Here is an 18,783-nt window from a genome sequence, read left to right on the forward strand (position 1 = left end):
GAGCCACCCAAGCACCCCCCAAAAAACAAAATCTTGTCATTTGCAACGACATGGATGGAACTAGAGGGTATTATGCTAAGCAAAAAATCAGAGGAAGACACGTATCATATGATCTCACTGATTTGAGGAATTCTTAATCTCAGGAAACAAACTGAGGGTTGCTGGAGTGGTGGGGTGTGGGAGGGATGGGGTGGCTGGATGATAGACATTGGGGAGGGTATGTGCTATGGTGAGCACTGTGAATTGTGTAAGACCGATGAATCACAGACCTGTACCTCTGAAACAAATAATACATTATATGTTAAAAAAAAGAAGAAGAAGATAGTAGGAAGGGAAAAATGAAGGGGGAGAAATCAGAGGGGGAGACAAACCATGAGAGACTATGGACTCTGAGAAACAAACTGAGGGTTCTAGAAGGGAGAGGGGTGGGGGGATGGGTTATCCTGGTGAGGGGTATTAAAGAGGGCACGTATTGAATGGAGCACTGGGTGTTATACACAAACAATGAATCGTGGAACACTACATCAAAAACTAATGATGTAATGTATGGTGATTAACATAACATAATAAAATTAAATTAAAAAAAAAAAGGTGGTGCTGGAGTAAACAGGAGGACTTTGCTTTTAGTCAGAGTTCTTAGAACATGGCTCTCGCATCACATTAAAGGCCAGGAATGGAAACACCCAGGGATGGAGAACAGCACCAGCCCTAGGCAGAATCACATCTGGCCCCTGGGTGAGGTTCACCCTGCTTCTCCTTCTCCCTCTGTGCTGCCCAGGATCTGCCCTGGGCATGGAATCATCTTCTTCCCTTGGATCTCCATGGCTTCCTTCATTCTCTGCCTGTAGTCACCTCTTACCTCAGTCTAAGCCTTTTACTCTGGCCCCAGATTTCATCACACCTGCTTAGACCACCCTGAGCAGATACATGCTAGCTCCACGACTCTCCTTTCTTCCTTCATCCACTCCTTCCCATTCATTCCTTCAACATTTTTATAAATCCTAGAAATACAATGGTAAGCAAGACATGGTTACTGACCTCATAGGGTTTATATTCTATAATTGAAGGCAGGTTATCCCTTCAAAAAAGGGCTGAGATGAAAAATAATGGAGGCTTATAATCTATGTGGAGAATCAGAGTAGCCAGAGAAGGTACTTTCAGTACATGTCACCTGAGTTGAGACCTGCAGGATGAGGAGACCGTAGTCCGGCCATATGCAAAGGTCCCAAGACTTGATACACTCAAGCAACTGAAAGGAGCCCAGAGAGACTGAAGCACAGTGAGTAAGGGGGAGATTGACACAGGCAGGAAACCAGGTGATAAGGAGAACTCTTTAAGAAAAAAAAATACATTTTTTAGCCTTTGTATACTTTATTTCACTGAGTCCTCACAATCACCTTGTGATTTAAATAATAGTATTCACACTTTATGGATGAGAAAACAGAGATTTGGAGATGTTACTCAGTTTATACTAAATGATAGAGCTGGGATTTGATCCCAAGTCTGGAGGATTCCAGTGCAAGCATCTCTTTTTTACAGTATTTTGTATCTCCGTAAGTGGACAGGTTTAGTTATTGAGAAATGCCCCCCAAAAAAGTGTTGTTAAAGGATCTGCTTCTTTTTTTATATAATTTTTTATTATATTATATTATATGCAAACAATGAATCATGGAACACTACATCAAAAACTAATGATGTACTGTATGGTGACTAACTAAAAAAATACATTTTTAATACAGAATTAGGTACAAAAGTAAGTTGGTTTAGGATAAGAAAATAAATCCCACAAATTACAAATTTGTAAACATTTACAAGAACTAAAAGTTTAAAATTATTAAATCTTTCTAGTGATTTGAACCTTTTATCATTATGTAGTGACCCACTCTAAAAATGGTCTCTTTTTTTTTTTAAGGGTTTTTTTTTATTTATTTGACACACAGAGAGAGAGAGAGCATAAGCACAAGCAGGGGGAGGTGCAGAGGGAGAAGCAGGCTCCCCACTGAGCAAGGAGCCCGATGCAGGGCTCCATCCCAGGACCCTGGGATCACGACCTGAGCCAAAGGCAGAAGCTTAACCAACTGAGCCACCCAGGTGCCCCCAATGCTCTCTATCTTAAAGTCCACTTGCCTGATAATAGCTACACCAGTGTTCTTGTAGTTTTTCCCATGGTATCTTTGTTCACTTATTTTCAACCTTTTTAAAACCTTGTGTTTTTAATCTTTCTCTTATAAACAACCTATAGTGGATATTTCTTAAATTCTATCTAGAAAAACTTTCATCTTTTAACTGGAACACTTGGTCCCTTTAGGTCCTAGCGCTAGCCCAGTTGGATTTAAACCTATCATTTTCTTGTATCCTTCTATTTAAGCCACCTGTTCTTTGTTCCTAAGGCTCTCCTTTCATGCCTTCCTTTGAATTAATTATTTTTTATCATTCTGTTTTCCATCTATCAGTGTGCAAGTTACACACACATTTTTCACTCTCTTAATGTTTATCTTAATGTAAAGATAACCTCCTTTGGTGGTTAAGCATCTCCCTTTGGCTCAGGTCATGATCCCAGGGTCCTGAGATAGAGCCCCGCATTGGGTTCCCTGCTTAGCCAGGAGCCTGCTTCTCCCTCTCCCACTCCCCATGCTTGTGCTCGCTTGCTCTCTCTCTGTGTCAAATAAATAAATAAAATCCTTTTAAAAATTTGGTGAGGTCCAATTTATCTGTTTTTTTGTTATGCGTTTTGTGTCATATTTTAGAAATTATTGGCTAATCCAAGACCATGAAGAGTTACTCCTATTATTTCTAAGAGTTTTGTAGTTTTAGCTCTAACATTTAATTTTTATGATCCGTTTTGAGTTAACTCAGAGTATAAATTCATTCCTTTGCATGTGGATTTCCAATTGTCCCAGTAACATGTTTTGAAAAGATTATCCTTTTACCATTGAATTATTTTGATACTTTTGTCAAAAGTCAATTTACCAGAATGTAGGGTATTATTTCTGTATTTGCATTTCTATTCCATTGATCAACATGTCTATCCTCATTACTCAGCTTTGTAGTAATGTTTTAAATCAGAGAGTATGAGTCCTACAACTTTGTTCTTTTTCTAGTTTGTTTTGGTTATTATGAGCCCCTTGCGTTGCCATATGAATTGTTTTTTCATGTTTTTTTTTTAATTCCAGTGTAGTTAACATACAGTGTTATATTTGTTTCAAGTGTACAATATAGTAGTTCAACAATTCCATATATTATTCAGTGCGCATCAAGGTAAGTATACTCTTAATTATTCCCATATGAATTTTAAGATCAACTTGTCCATTTCTGGAAAAAAGCCAGCTAGGATTTGGATAGGGATTGTGTTGAATTTGTAGATAAATTTAAGGAATATTGATATCTTAACAACATTAAGTATTCCAATCCATGAACATGGAATATTTTTCCATTCACTTAAATTTTTTTCATTTCTTCAGCCCATGTTTTGCAGTTTTCAGTGTATGAATTTTGCACTTCTTTTGTTAAATTTGTATCTATTTTACTCTTTTTGATGCCATTATAAATTGAATTGTTTTCTCAATTTTATTTTCAGAATGCTCATTGTTAGTGTATGAAATGCAATTGATTTTTATGTATTGATCTTATATCCTGCAACCTTGATGAACTTGTTTAGTCCTAATAGTTTTTTTGTGGGTTCCTTAGGATTTTCTATACACAAGATCACTTTATCTATGGATAGAGATAATTTTACTTCTTCCTTTCCAATCCAGATGCTATTTATTTACTTATTTACTTACTTATCCTAATTGCCCTTGCTAGAACCTCTAGTACAACGATAAATAGGAGTGACAAGAGCAAATACACTTTTTGAAATTGTTCCTGATGTTGGAAGGGAAACATTGAGTTTCACTCTTTATAGTATCTAGCTCCCTGCTGGAATGTTCACATTTCAAATTTATCTCCATGAATTTAGTAAGTATAGTAGTTCTGTAGCCCATATCTGATAATTCTGAAACTGGCATCTCTGTGGTTTGTGTTTTTTTGCTGGTTCTGGCTTCCATTGTTTTATCCATTGGTGTATCTCATTGTTTCTTTTTTTTTTTTTTTAAAGATTTTATTTATTTATTTGAGAGAGAGACCATGAGAGGGGTGAGGGTCAGAGGGAGAAGCAGACTCCCTGCTGAGCAGGGAGCCCGATGCGGGACTCGATCCTGGGACTCCAGGATCATGACCTGAGCCGAAGGCAGTCGCTTAACCAACTGAGCCACCCAGGCGCCCCTATGTATCTCATGGTTTCTGATAGTTTTCAGACCTTTTCTTTTTTTAATTATCTACAGAAATAATTTGAGACCTTAGATGACCTTAGATGGTCTTATCTCCTTCAGAGAGGTATTTTTGTTTTTTCTCCTTTTACCAGGTACCTGAGGGTCCTAGCTACTGGGAACCAAGGTTTTCTGAGTCACCAAGATGACCTCCCAAAGTAAAGTCATATCCCCATTCCCAAGGCACATCCTGTTGAGTTCTCAGGCCTGAGTAGGGAATGTTTCAAGTTTTTTTCCCCCTTGGAGGGTGCTGGACTCCAATCCTTGTCTCTGTCTTTCATCCTTTTCCCTGGAATGGTCACGTGCCCCCAGGGCAAGAACATTTTTGAACAGTGCAATTCTTCAGGGTCTCAACCTCCTGACTAACTCTTGTCCCCTTCCCACACTAAACTGTCAAAAATGTGGCTCTGCCCTGGAGGTGTCTATTGAACACCTCCAGGGCAGAAGCAGCTGAGGTTCATCTCTCAGAACTGTCTCATAATTATTGCTTTTCCTCATTGTTAATTTTTAAAAATTTATTTATTTATTTATTTATTTATTTGAGAGGCAGAATGAGAAAGAGAGCATGAGAGCATGGAGGGTCAGAGGGAGAAGCAGACACCCTGCTGAGCAGGGAGCCCGATGCGGGACTTGATCCTGGAACTCCGGGATCATGACCTGAGCTGAAGGCGGTCACTTAACCAACTGAGCCACCCAGGCGCCCCTCATTGTTACTTTAAGACTTTTTTGGGGGGTGCGCCTGGGTGGCTCGGTGATTGAGCGTCTGCCTTCGGCACAGGTCATGGCCCCAGGGTCCTGGGATTGAGCCCCACATTGGGCTCCCTGCTCGGCGGGAAGCCTGCTTCTCCCTCTCCCACTCCCCCTGCTTGTGTTCCCTCTCTTGCTGTGTCTCTTTGTCAAATAAATAAAATCTTAAAAAAAAAAAAAGACTATATTTTTTTCTGTCCAGCTTTTTTAGTTGTCTTCAGAGGGAGGGATATTGCCAAAGCCAGATTCCTTGTCATTCTGGTAACATTGCTCTCCAAAAAGTAGATTAGAGGACATTTCTCTTTATAGATGTAGCCCATCTAATTAATGAAAAAGAAATAATAATTTGAATATCATTGTCTTATAACTCCTAATGAAGTAATGAATCTGAGTATTGAATTAATATCTGCTAATATGACAAAAAGAGGGACAACTAGACATCACAAGTCTCCTAGTGGAAAAACACAATGCCACTATGGGGTAGTCATCTCTAAAAACTCAAACCTTAATCTAGTCAAACCTCTAGATCTATCTACCAATCTATAAGAAATACTGAAGACAAAGGGACAGGTTTAAATATATCATAAAGATGCAATAAGAGATATGAAGGAGAAAGGGGTTCGGCAGGCTCAGAGGTGACCGTGAAGTTTGCTGTATTTAAAAAGACAGCGCAGGGGCGGAGCACGATGGCGGAGGAGTAGGAGACCTGGATTTCGTCTCCTCTCAGGAATTCAGCTGGATAGGGATCAAACCATTCTGAACACCTACAAACCCAACAGGAGATCAAAGAAAAAAATAGCAACAGCTCTCTCAACAGAAAAGCGACCACTTTCTGGAAGGTAGGACGTGCGGGAAAGTGAATCCGAGGCAATATTCGGGAGGATAGACGGCGGGGGAGGGGCCTCCATTGGCCGCTTCTGGCAAGTGATAGAGCCGCGGAGCACAAAATCGGAACTTTTAAAAGTCTGCTCCGCTGAGGGACGTCACTCTGGTGGCTAAGCGGGGGCTGGAACCCTCCGGGACAGTGTGGTCTCAGGGCCCTCGGGGTCACAGAAAGACCGGGGGTGCCTGAGTGCGGCAGAGCTCCCAGGTATCGGAGCGGGGAAGCCGGCTGCAGAGGTGGAGCCCAGGCGCGGGGTCTCAGCTCGGGGTGGCCATAAACCGTGATCCGCGGCACAGTCGGGCCACTGCTCCTCCAGCAGGGACCCGACAAGCGGCAGATCCGGGGAGACTCACCTTCCTCCCCCGGGAGGAGCCGCGCGGGAGTGCACCGCAGGGATCTGCTGGGTTTGGAGACTCCACCCCGGGTCAGGTGCCAGAGATAGAAACGCGCGGTCACAGGCCGGGTGAGCACGGAGTGCGGCCGGAGACTGGGGAGACGGGAGTGACTGGCGGCTTTTCTCTGGGGCTCACTGAGGAGCGGGGCCCCGAGTTCTCGGCTCCTCGGGGCGGAGATTGGGAGGCCGTCATTTTCACTCTCCGCCTCCAAAGCTGTACGGAAAGCTCGCAGGGAACAAAAGCCCTGGAGAGCAAACCCGAGCGGATGACTTCGCTGGGAGGGGGCAAGGGCGGGGCAATTCTGCCTCCGGCGGAGACATTTGGAAACCACGGCAACAGGCCCCTCCCCAGAAGATCAGCGAGAACAGCCAGCCAAGACCAAGTTTACCGATCAATGAGAACGGCAGAACTCCAGCGCTAGGGGAATACTGCACATAGAAATCATGGCTTTTTTACCATGATTCTTTAGTCTTTCAAAGTTAATTTTTTTTTAACTGTCTTTTTTTCTTTTTTTTTCTTTTTGAATTTTTCTTTTTCCCTTTTTCAACTAACATCTTATCAATCCCTTTTTTTAAAAAAAACATTTTTATTTTTCATTTTTAGAGTCATATTCTATCCCTTCATAGTAGTTACCCATATTTTTGGCTTATATATATAAGTTGTTCTCTCTTTAAAATTTTGAGATAGTTTCTTCTAACAAATTAAAATATACCCTAAATCTCTAGTATATGGTGTTTTCTATTCCCCTGCCTGATCACATCCTCTCCCTTTTTTTTTCTTTTTTCTATTTTTAAATCCTCTTCTTTCTTTTTCCAAACAACTTCTTATCAATTCCTTTTATAAAATTTTTTATAATTTCCATCTTTACAGTTATATTCCATCCCTTCATCATATCAACCCTTATTTTTGTACATATATAAGTTTTTCTTTCTTTAAAATTTTGGGAGGCACTTTCTCCTAAAAGACCAAAATACACCCCAAATCTAGTGTGTGGCACTGATCTATATACCAGCCTGATCATATTTGATCACATTCTGGTTTTTTGTTGTTGTTGTTTTGTTTTGTTTTGTTTGTTTTTGTTTTTATCTTTATCTTTATCTTTTTCTTTTTTTTTTTTTTCTTTTTTCTCTCTTTCCCTTTCTTTTCCCACTGCTTCAGGTCTTTTCTGATTTGTTTAGAGTATATTTTCTGGGGACGTTGTTACTCTGCTAGCATTTTGTTCTCTCATTAATCTATTCTCCTCTGCACAAAATGACGAGATGGAAAAAGTCACCTCAACAAAAAGAACAAGAGGTAGTACCGACTGCCAGGGACCTACTCAATACAGACATTAGTACGATGTCAGATCTAGAGTTCAGAATCATCACTTTAAAGATACTAGCTGGGCTTGAAAAAAATATGGAAGTTATTAGAGAAACCCTTTCTGGAGAAGTAAAAGAACTAAAATCCAACCAAGTAGAAATCAAAAAGGCTATTAATGAGGTGCAATCAAAAATGGAGGCGCTAACTGCTAGAATAAATGAGGCAGAAGAGAGAATCAGTAATATAGAAGATGAAATGATGGAAAATAAAGAAGCTGAGAAAAAGAGAGATAAACAACTACTGGATCACGAGGGCAGAATTCGAGAGATAAGCGATACCATAAGACGAAACAACATTAGAATAATTGGGATCCCAGAAGAAGAAGAAAGAGAGAGAGGGGCAGAAGGTATATTGGACCAAACTATAGCAGAGAACTTCCCTAATTTGGGGAAGGAAACAGGCATCAAAATCCAGGAAGCACAGACAACCCCTCTCAAAATCAATAAAAATAGGTCAACACCCCGACATCTAATAGTAAAACTTACGAGTCTCATAGACAAAGAGAAAATCCTGAAAGCAGCTCGGGAGAAGAGATCTGTAACCTACAATGGTAGAAACATTAGATTGGCAACACACCTATCCACAGAGACCTGGCAGGCCAGAAAGGACTGGCAGGATATATTCAGAGCACTAAATGAGAAAAATATGCAGCCAAGAATACTATATCCAGCTAGGCTGTCATTGAAAATTGAAGGAGGGATAAAAAGCTTCCAGGACAAACAAAAACTAAAGGAATTTGCAAACATGAAACCAGCCCTACAGGAAATCTTGAAAGGGGTCCTCTAAACAAAGAGAGAGCCTAAAAGCAACATAGACCAGAAAGGAACACAGACAATATACAGTAACAGTCACCTTACAGGCAATACAATGGCACTAAATTCCTATCTTTCAATAGTTACCCTGAATGTAAATGGGCTAAATGCCCCAATCAAAAGACACAGGCTATCAGACTGGATTAAAAAACAAGACACATCTATATGCTGTCTGCAAGAGACTCATTTTAGAACCAAAGACACCCCCAGATTGAGTGTGAGGGGGTGGAAAACCATTTACCATGCTAATGGACACCAAAAGAAAGCTGGGGTGGCAATCCTTATATCAGACAAATTAGATTTTAAATCAAAGACTGTAATAAGAGATGAGGAAGGACATTATATCCTACTTAAAGGATCTATGCAACAAGAAGATCTAATAATTGTAAATATCTATGCCCCTAACATGGGAGAAGCCAATTATATAAGGCAATTAATAACAAAAGCAAAGAAACACATCGACAACAATACAATAATAGTGGGGGACTTTAACACCCCCCTCACTGAAATGGACAGATCGTCTAAGCAAAAGATCAACAAGGAAATAAAGACTTTAAATGACACACTGGACCAAATGAACTTCACAGACCTATTCAGAACATTCCACCCCAAAGCAACGGCATACACATTCTTCTCTAGTGCCCATGGAACATTCTCCAGAATAGATCACATCCTAGGTCATAAATCAGGTCTCAACCGGTACCAAAAGATTGGGATCATTCCCTGCCTATTTTCAGACCACAATGCTTTGAAACTAGAACTCAATCACAAGAGGAAAGTCGGAAAGAACTCAAATACATGGAGGCTAAAGAGCATCCTACTGAAGAATGAATGGGTCAACCAGGAAATTAAAGAAGAATTAAAAAAATACATGGAAACCAATGAAAATGAAAACACAACTATTCAAAATCTTTGGGATGCAGCAAAGGCAGTCCTAAGAGGAAAGTATATAGCAATAGAAGCCTTCCTCAAGAAACAAGAAAGGTCTCAAGTACACAACCTAACCCTACACCTAAAGGAGCTGGAGAAAGAACAGCAAATAAAGCCTAAACCCAGCAGGAGAAGAGAAATAATAAAGATCAGAGCAGAAATCAATGAAATAGAAACTAAAAGAACAGTAGAACAGATCAACGAAACTACAGCTGGTTCTTTGAAAGAATTAACAAGATTGATAAACCCCTGGCCAGACTTATCAAAAAGAGAAGAGAAATGACCCAAATCAACAAAATCATGAATGAAAGAGGAGAGATCACAACCAACACCAAAGAAATACAAACAATTATAAGAACATATTATGAGCAACTCTATGCCAGCAAATTAGATAACCTGGAAGAAATGGAGGCATTCTAGAGATGTATCAACTACCAAAACTGAACCAGGATGAAATAGAAAACCTGAACAGACCTATAACCACTAAGGAAATTGAAGCAGTCATCAAATATCTCCCAATAAACAAGAGCCCAGGGCCAGATGGCTTCCCAGGGGAATCCTACCAAACATTTCAAGAAGAATTAATACCTATTCTTCTGAAACTGTTCCAAAAGATAGAAATGGAAGGAAAACTTCCAAACTCATTTTATGAGGCCAGCATTACCTTGATCCCCAAACCAGACAAAGACCCCATCAAAAAGGAGAATTACAGACCAATATCCCTGATGAACATGGATGCAAAAATTCTCACCAAAATACTAGCCAATAGGATCCAACAGTACATTAAAAGGATTATTCACCATGACCAAGTGGGATTTATCCCTGGGCTGCAAGGTTCGTTCAACATCCACAAATCAATCAATGTGATACAATACATTAACAAAAGAAAGAACAAGAATCATAGGATCCTCTCAATAGATGCAGAAAAAGCTTTTGACAAAGTACAGCATCCTTTCTTGATCAAAACTGTTCAGAGTATAGGGATCGAGGGTACATACCTCAATATCATAAAAGCCATCTATGAAAAACTTACAGCGAATATCATTCTCAATGGGGAAAAACTGAGACCTTTCCCCCTAAGGTCAGGAACACGGCAGGGATGTCCATTATCACCACTGCTATTCAACATAATATTGGAAGTCTAGCCACAGCAATCAGACAACAAAAAGAAATCAAAGGCATCCAAATTGGCAAAGAAGAAGTCAAACTCTCACTCTTTGCAGATGATATGATACTTTATGTGGAAAACCCAAAAGACTCCACCCCAAAACTGCTAGAACTCATACAGGAATTCAGTAAAGTGGCAGGATATAAAATCAATGCACAGAAGTCAGTGGCATTCCTATACACCAACAACAATACAGAAGAAAGAGAAATTAAGGAGTCAATCCCATTTACAATTGCACCCAAAACCATAAGATACCTAGGAATAAATCTAACCAAAGAGACAAAGGATCTGTACTCAGAAAACTATAAAATACTCATGAAAGAAATTGAGGAAGACACAAAGAAATGGAAAAACGTTCCATGCTCATGGATTGGAAGAACAAATATTGTGAAGATGTCAATGCTACCTAGAGCAATCTACACATTCAATGCAATCCCCATCAAAATACCATCCACTTTTTTCAAAGAAATGGAACAAATAATCCTAAAATTTGGATGGAACCAGAAAAGACCCCGGATAGCCAGAGGAATGTTGAAAAAGAAAAGCAAAGCTGGTGGCATCACAGTTCCAGACTTCCAGTTCTATTACAAAGCTGTCATCATCAAGACAGCATGTACTGGCACAAAAACAGACACATAGATCAATGGAACAGAATAGAGAGCCCAGAAATGGACCCTCAACTCTATGGTCAACTCATCTTTGACAAAGCAGGAAAGAATGTCCAATGGAACAAAGACAGTCTCTTCAACAAATGGTGTTGGGAAAATTGGATAGCCACATGCAGAAGAATGAAACTGGACCATTTCCTTACACCACACACAAAAATAGACTCCAAGTGGTTGAAAGACCTCAATGTGAGACAGGAGTCCATCAAAATCCTAAAGGAGAACACAGGCAGCAACCTCTTTGACCTCAGCCAAAGCAGCTTCTTCCTATCGCCAAAGGCAAGGGAAGCAAGGGCAAAAATGAACTATTGGGACTTCATCAAGATAAAAAGCTTTTGCAAAGCAAAGGAAACAGTCAACAAAACCAAAAGACAACCGACAGAATGGGAGAAGATATTTGCAAATGACATTATCTGATAAAGGGCTAGTATCCAAAATCTATAAAGAACTTCTTAAACTCAACACTCAAAGAACAAAGAATCCAATCAAGAAATGGGCAGAAGACATGAACAGACATTTTTCCAAAGAAGACATCCAAATGGCCAACAGACACATGAAAAAGTGCTCAATATCGCTCGGCATCAGGGAAATCCAAATCAAAACCTCAATGAGATACCACCTCACACCAGTGAGAATGGCTAAAATTAACAAGTCAGGAAATGACAGATGTTGGCAGGGATGTGGAGAAAGGGGAACCCTCCTACACTGTTGGTGGGAATGCAAGCTGGTGCAGCCACTCTGGAAAACTGTATGGAGGTTCCTCAAAAAGTTGAAAATAGAGCTACCATATGATCCAGCAATTGCACTACTGGGTATTTACCCCAAAGATACAAAAGTAGGGATCCGAAGGGGTACGTGCACCCCGATGTTTATAGCAGCAATGTCCACAATAGCCAAACTATGGAAAGAGCCAAGATGTCCATCGACAGATGAATGGATAAAGAAGAGGTGGTATATATATACAATGGAATATTATGCAGCCATCAAAAGGAATGAGATCTTGCCATTTGCAACGACGGGGATGGAACTGGAGGGTATTATGTTGAGTGAAATAAGTCAAACAGAGAAAGATATGTATCATATGACCTCACTGATATGAGGAATTCTTAATCGCAGGAAACAAACTGAGGGTTGCTGGAGTGGGGGTGGGGTGGGAGGGATGGGGTGACTGGGTGATAGACACTGGGGAGGGTATGTGCTCTGGTAAGCGCTGTGAATTGTGCAAGACTGTTGAATCTCAGATCTGTACCTCTGAAACAAATAATGCAATATATGTTAAGAAAAAAAAAAAGAAGAAGAAGAAGGTAGCAGGAGGGGAAGAATGAAGCAGGGGAAATCGGAGGGGTAGACGAACCATGAGAGACGATGGACTCTGAAAAACAAACAGGATTCTGGAGGGGAGGGGGGTGGGAGGATGGGTTAGCCTGGTGGTGTGTATTGAGGAGGGCACATTCTGCATGGAGCACTGGGTGTTATGCACAAACAATGAATCATGGAACACTTCATCTAAAAGTAATGATGTAATGTATGGGGATTAACATAAGAATAAAAATTAATTAATTAATTAATTTTTTTAAAAAAGATGCAATGAGAAAAATCCAGACTGCGAGACAGTCATGAGAAACAACTTGATTTCTTTACCAAATAAATTACAGGGGAAAAAAAGAGGATTGGTGGACCTAGAGATTAAAATAGATTTATGAGACATATCAAAGAATCACAATGCATAGATCTTATTGGGATTCTGATATTTTAAAAACTGTTAAAACTATGAAATTTATGATATAGTTGAAAATTTGAATAGTGGCTCAAAAGTAACTGATGGTATTTTTAAGTATTATTACATTTTTAAGTAAATAATACTATTGTGGTTAAGTTTACCGAAAAGGAATATGTGTGCATATATATATTACACTATACCCATATACACATATATGTACATAGATCTATAATGTTTATGGATGAAAATTAAGGTGTCTGAGATTTGCTTAAAACTAACAAAGGAAGATGAGAAGTAGATAAGAGTGTGAAAACAAAACAAAACAAAAAAGAATATTGTGTAGAGAATGGGAGGATGGGTTAGTGGGAATAAGAATACAAACAAGAAGACCATTCAGGAGCCTCTTGTATCCAGATAAGAGGTGATGGTGACTCAGACTAAAATAATGAAGCAAAGTAGAAGAATTTGAGACACATCTGGGACATGGCCTTGATGGCAAATTGAATGTCTGAGTCAGAGAAAGGAAAGAACCACACGTGACTTCCCCGTTTCCAGTTTGAATAAGTGAGTAGATGTGGTGTCACTCACTGAGATAAGAAAAAACTTGAGGGTGGGTGTCACGAAGGGCAGGTTGGTGGGGAATAAACTTCTGTTGGCATTTTTTACATTTTGACTTTGAAATTTCTATGAGAAATTCATGAATGTATCAAGTAGATAACTGCTAAGGAGAGATCATATAATCTAGGATAAAATTTTATCAATGAGAAGATGGTTTTTAAATCTAGAGGAATTCATCAGCCTGGTCAGGTGGAGAATATAAAGGCAAACATTCATTGAAGCCTAACACATCAAGCACTCAATAGATTTATAGTCTAGTGGAAAGCCACATCAATGGTAAATGCTATGATAAAATATGGGCAAAACAGTGTTGAGTGGGGGTGAGAGAAAGCATCCCTTTCTATCCTAGCTCTCATCCAGTTACATGGGATGGACCATGAAAAAGAGCCAACAAATGTAAACTGAATGACGTATGAAATATTATCACAGTCTGAACTTTCCAACTTCCTCCAAAGGAAATCTCCATTTTTATTGATAACATCATTCTTTCAGTCTTGTCTTCTTACAGACTGAATTTAAAGGGCTGTAGGCACTGGGTAAGATGTCATGCCCAGCATTTGGGATGTCCTCAGTATTAGGAACAGATGGAGCCTGAAGCTGCTGGTCAGAGCAGCCATGAGCAAGCTAGACTCCGATTTTCCTTGGTAGAGGACACTAGAACAGCCAACAAGGCTCAGGGCAGAAGCCCAGCCCAGAGTGCGCTCTTGCTGGCTCACAAGGCCTGATTATGCAACCCCCCATGCCCTTCAAGTTTTCTCCTGCCCTGAATGCACAGTCTGTGAATGAGTGCTAGTTTACAGGCACAGCTGATCCCAGTCTCTTACTTGTCATGTCCTAATGTTTTACAATGTGTTGAGAAGACCCCTGGCAAAAAGCCTCTGTTTAAATGCCTTTTATTATTTTCTTGTTTGTGATGTATCAAGCCAGAGGATCAGGTTTACTGATCAACCTAGTAAAAAATTTTAATCTTTCCATTTTTATGGCCTCCCAGGAAAAATTCCATTTAGGGGGAAAGTAATGACTTTCAGAACTAATTCTCAAACATCCTATTAGCATGTTACCAAAATTGGGGCCCAGCCCTGTCAGGGACTTCAACTCCTCTAAAATATTCCTAATAGTTTTTGTTGGGAAAGTGGTGTGTTCAAGCATTTGGGAAGCAGAGGCTTGGGTGGAGGGGTCCCTGAAAATGTGTGTGTTAGTGTGTGGGAGGGATGAAGGAAGAGACTTGTGAGTTAAGGTCATTCCAACATGCTATCAGGATGCCATTTTCCAGGGACCTTAGCCCACTGAAATTAAAGGTCTTTCTTGCTACCAGATTTTCAAAGAGCAATCACAGCTAGAGGTCACAATCTCCTTTGGTTCTTGCAACGAGCCTGTGAATCAAGTATACCAACCATTACCCACACTAAGAAAAGGGAACTAAAGCTGGGGAAAGCTAAGTGACTTGCTCAGAGTCGTACAGCTTAATAGGTAGCAGCTTCAACCTGGTTGCTTCTGACCTCTGTGTCTACTTTGGTTCCTGCCCTGTGCATGGGTCAAACTACTTTCTGCATAGAGTTTTGCTCCCAGATATAAACAACTCCCACCTCTATTAAAGAGTCTGGAACCCAATGGAAAGGAGATTTGAGAGCATATGCACAAGAGTTGCAACATCCTTCTGCACACAGCATCTTCACTCTGGTGGTTCTTACCTGGTTTCCACTTAAATTCCATGATAGTCAATGTACCTCTTGGATCACTTCATCTGGAACTCCAGTCCTTCAAAGGAACACCCATCTGTAAATCCAGTACTTTCTTTCTAACTTAAAGTGAACATAGCAGAATCCAAGTAAGAGTAATATTAAGAGTGATAGTAAAATCTGCTCTAATTTATCTTCATGTAAGTCATTCACAAACATTGCATTATTAGTAATAACAAATAATTAGTAGCACAAATTACTTGCGATATAGTTTCAAATTGTCACCAAAAGTTGATACCAGGTTTTTTGCCCCATGATATTCTCTTTCATACCTACTACTGTGCCCTATCTACACCCACCCAAGCTCATCTCCATCTACCAACCTCTCAGCCTCTCATGGGGGTAAAAGAGAATGGGATCTGGAGTCAGACATACTTGGGTCTGCATCCTGGCTTGGACACTTTCTTACTGTGTGACCTTGGCAGGTTACTAAGTTTCTCTAAGATGCAGTTATCTCACATGTAAAAGGGAGATAGTAAGAGTATCTGTCTCATATGCTACTGTGAAAACTAAGTGGAGATGAAGATAGATAGATAAATATAGATAGATATGGATGAATAGATAAGAGTAGATGATAGATCGATCGATAGATAGATAGGTATTGTATATGCAAGCTATCACAATGTCTGGCACACATTAACCACTGAACAAATCTTAACTACACTTTTATTACTTCATCCCATATCTATCTAATCCACTTTCTCCACTCTCCTTTTCTGTCAATTTTTCGTGGTCCTGTGTTTACTGTGGAGAGAAACTTATGTTCTGAACTCTCTGGTAAAGAAAACAGTAAGATATTATAAACAGAAGCAGAATGGGAGCTCAATCAAATGAAGCAACATTTGTAGAAGCTCTCCTGGAACCTTATCAAGAGCTACATTAGTAATCCGATGGACTACAAGTTCAATCATTAGTCTCCACTTGGTGCATTGTTGAAGCAATACCTCTCCTTTGCATTTCAAAGACTTACCCACTGGGCCACCCACTGGGTTAGTTTCCTAGACTTTGGGAAGGACTGCTTAGAGGCAAAATGGTGTTTCCTCTCTACTCACCAGCATCAACACTTCAGATTGGGTCCCAAACATTTGCCCCAGCAGAAAGAAGCGGCCCTAGCCGTCAAGAATGCTTCTAGAACACTAATTGAGATCAGATCATGTGTCTGGTCCAAAACATCCCAAGAGAGAAAAGAGACCTATCCCCATGGAGGAGTCTATGCATCAGTGGAACAACAGCAAATGACTCATAAACTGTGAATCCCAACATTGTAAGTGCAGGTGTGTCAACAAGAGATAAAGCAGTAATGGATAAGGCAAAAGCCCAGTGAAAGGTGAGATCATCTCAGGATGACATGTTAATGAGTTATCAAAGGATGCATGAAATTCTGCCAGAGGAGCTAGTTATAGTCCTTTTATCAGCTGTCAGATCCATTTTTAAAATCTTAATCTGACATTGATCTACACTCAAAATCTATAATGGCACCATGCTGTTTTACAAGGGATCATCTGGTGTTCTTCATATCGCAAAGATACTCTATCCAGCCACAGCTAGACCTCCAGGGCAGCTCTCCTGCCCCTTCATCTCTCTTCCTCGGTTGACTCGCCAGCCCAGCTGTACAGTCTTCACTCCAGACTTTTTTCCACTCTCTTTAAGCCCTCAAATAGAAACTCACATGGCATTCTCCCACACCCCACCTCCAAATGCACACATGACCTAAAGCTTACACAACTTAGGGAGAGGAATTCTTTAAGGAAAAGAATACAAAACTGTGAATACAATATTTTGTGTTCATAAGAAATAACACAGAGCACAAATGTTTTAAAAGTGGAAAATACCACAATGTCATAATATATAGAAACATTACACAATGTTTTTAGTAATTAATTGCCTGACACACCTCTATAATACTTTTTCTTACAATTTTTTGCCTGCATACTCTTTGATCATCTCTTCATATAATAATGTCTTTATAATATTATTTTCTACAGAGAGAACAAAAAGATAATTCAGTCTTTCCCTTAGCATGGTTGATAAATTTCTGGAGGGTTTTAATTGATATTTTTAAAAGTTTCTTTCAATTTCCTAATTCTGTTATTGTTTATGTCACACAAATTTTTAGGATCATTGTCAAATTTAGGAAAAACCTCTGTTAATTTTCTTTCAGATATAACCTATAAGATATGGAAGAAACTCCTACAGATTAGCTTCTGACTCCATATTTTTCAAAGTTTGTTTCTCTTCCACCATCCACATACTTCTGATGGCAAGCACCATAGAAAATGTTCATGTTGGCCTATGATCTTTGGTCCTGTACCTACATGTTATGATGCCAGATTAAGTTAATTCAATGGTTGACAGAGTATTCCGGAAGCTATTCCTATACCAAGATTGCTAGAAATTGCTTAACTATACACAGAAGTAACTGAGAACAAAACAAATATATCCCACTAAACCCAAGTTTAACATAGCCCCAACTCAACTTCCATTAACCAGATCCCAAAAATGCTTTTGCCATTTCATTGCCAATCCAGATGAGGGCAAGGTGTGACAAAGAAGAAGCTGAAGTGGAAAGAAACATCAATCTAAACCAACTGCAGTTTAAATATCTTAGTTTGGCAAATTCTATAAAAACATATGAACACATCACTAGAAATGGGAGAGGCCCATGAAAATAAGGGTTCCAGAGCTTTAGGCATCATTAGGTTCATGGTAAATCCACCTCTGTCTCTTCATCCTCCTCTAAGGAATTTGGAGTCATCCCACATAAACTTCTGCAATTTCTCTGCCTCCCATTTCAAAATGTTTCCAGATCTTTAGCTATCCTCTGACCTTTCTCTTTTGCTTCTAAAGGAATATCATATCAACCCATTTGCAATACCAACGCTTCCAGTTAATTCCATCTCTGCTGACCTCTTGCTCCAAAAATTTCTTTTCTTTTTTTTTTTAAGATTCTTTTTATTTATTTACTTTTTTTTAATTTGAGAGAGAGAGAGAGAACACTGGCTGGGAAAGGAGCAGAGGAAGAAGGAGAGAGAGAATCCCAAACAGACTCTGCATTGAGCACAGAGCTGATGCGGGGCTCCATCTCATGACCTAAGTCAAGATCAAGAGTCGGGTGCTTAACCAGCTGAGCCACCCAGAAGCCCCTCCAACAATTTCTTTTTTATCTCACTTTTTTCTGCTCTGTTAGCTTCTTTGACTAAGCCTGGAAATACACCCATGTCCCAACACATTTTAAGTGTTTAGACTGCATTCATCATCTTATCCCCCACATCTGCTCTTCCTTTGTGTTGTACATTTTTATTATGACTCCCATAATCATCCCAGACCCACAGGCTAGAAGACATTGACATTTTTCCTCCAATATTAGTCCTTTTGCCAAGTTTGGCCAAACCAAGATCTATAATATCTCTCTTATCAGACTCTCCATTTTTAGATGG

At 39.7% G+C, this 18,783-nt stretch overlaps 1 long non-coding RNA gene across 1 annotated transcript in view; it reads right to left on the reverse strand.

Moving 5' to 3' along the window:
• Positions 1 to 18,276, reverse strand: part of LOC118007744 — a 56,540-nt gene extending 38,264 nt beyond the window's left edge. The window contains exon 1 of the long non-coding RNA XR_004678475.1: positions 15,299 to 18,276. This is a non-coding gene — a long non-coding RNA (uncharacterized LOC118007744). The remainder of the gene's footprint in view (positions 1 to 15,298) is intronic.
• Between the last annotated feature and the right edge of the window lie 507 nt (positions 18,277 to 18,783).

This window comes from Mirounga leonina, unplaced genomic scaffold (assembly GCF_011800145.1).
Source record: "Mirounga leonina isolate KUSES-001 unplaced genomic scaffold, KU_Mleo_1.0 Mir_125, whole genome shotgun sequence".
In the NCBI taxonomy this organism is placed as follows: domain Eukaryota; kingdom Metazoa; phylum Chordata; class Mammalia; order Carnivora; family Phocidae; genus Mirounga; species Mirounga leonina.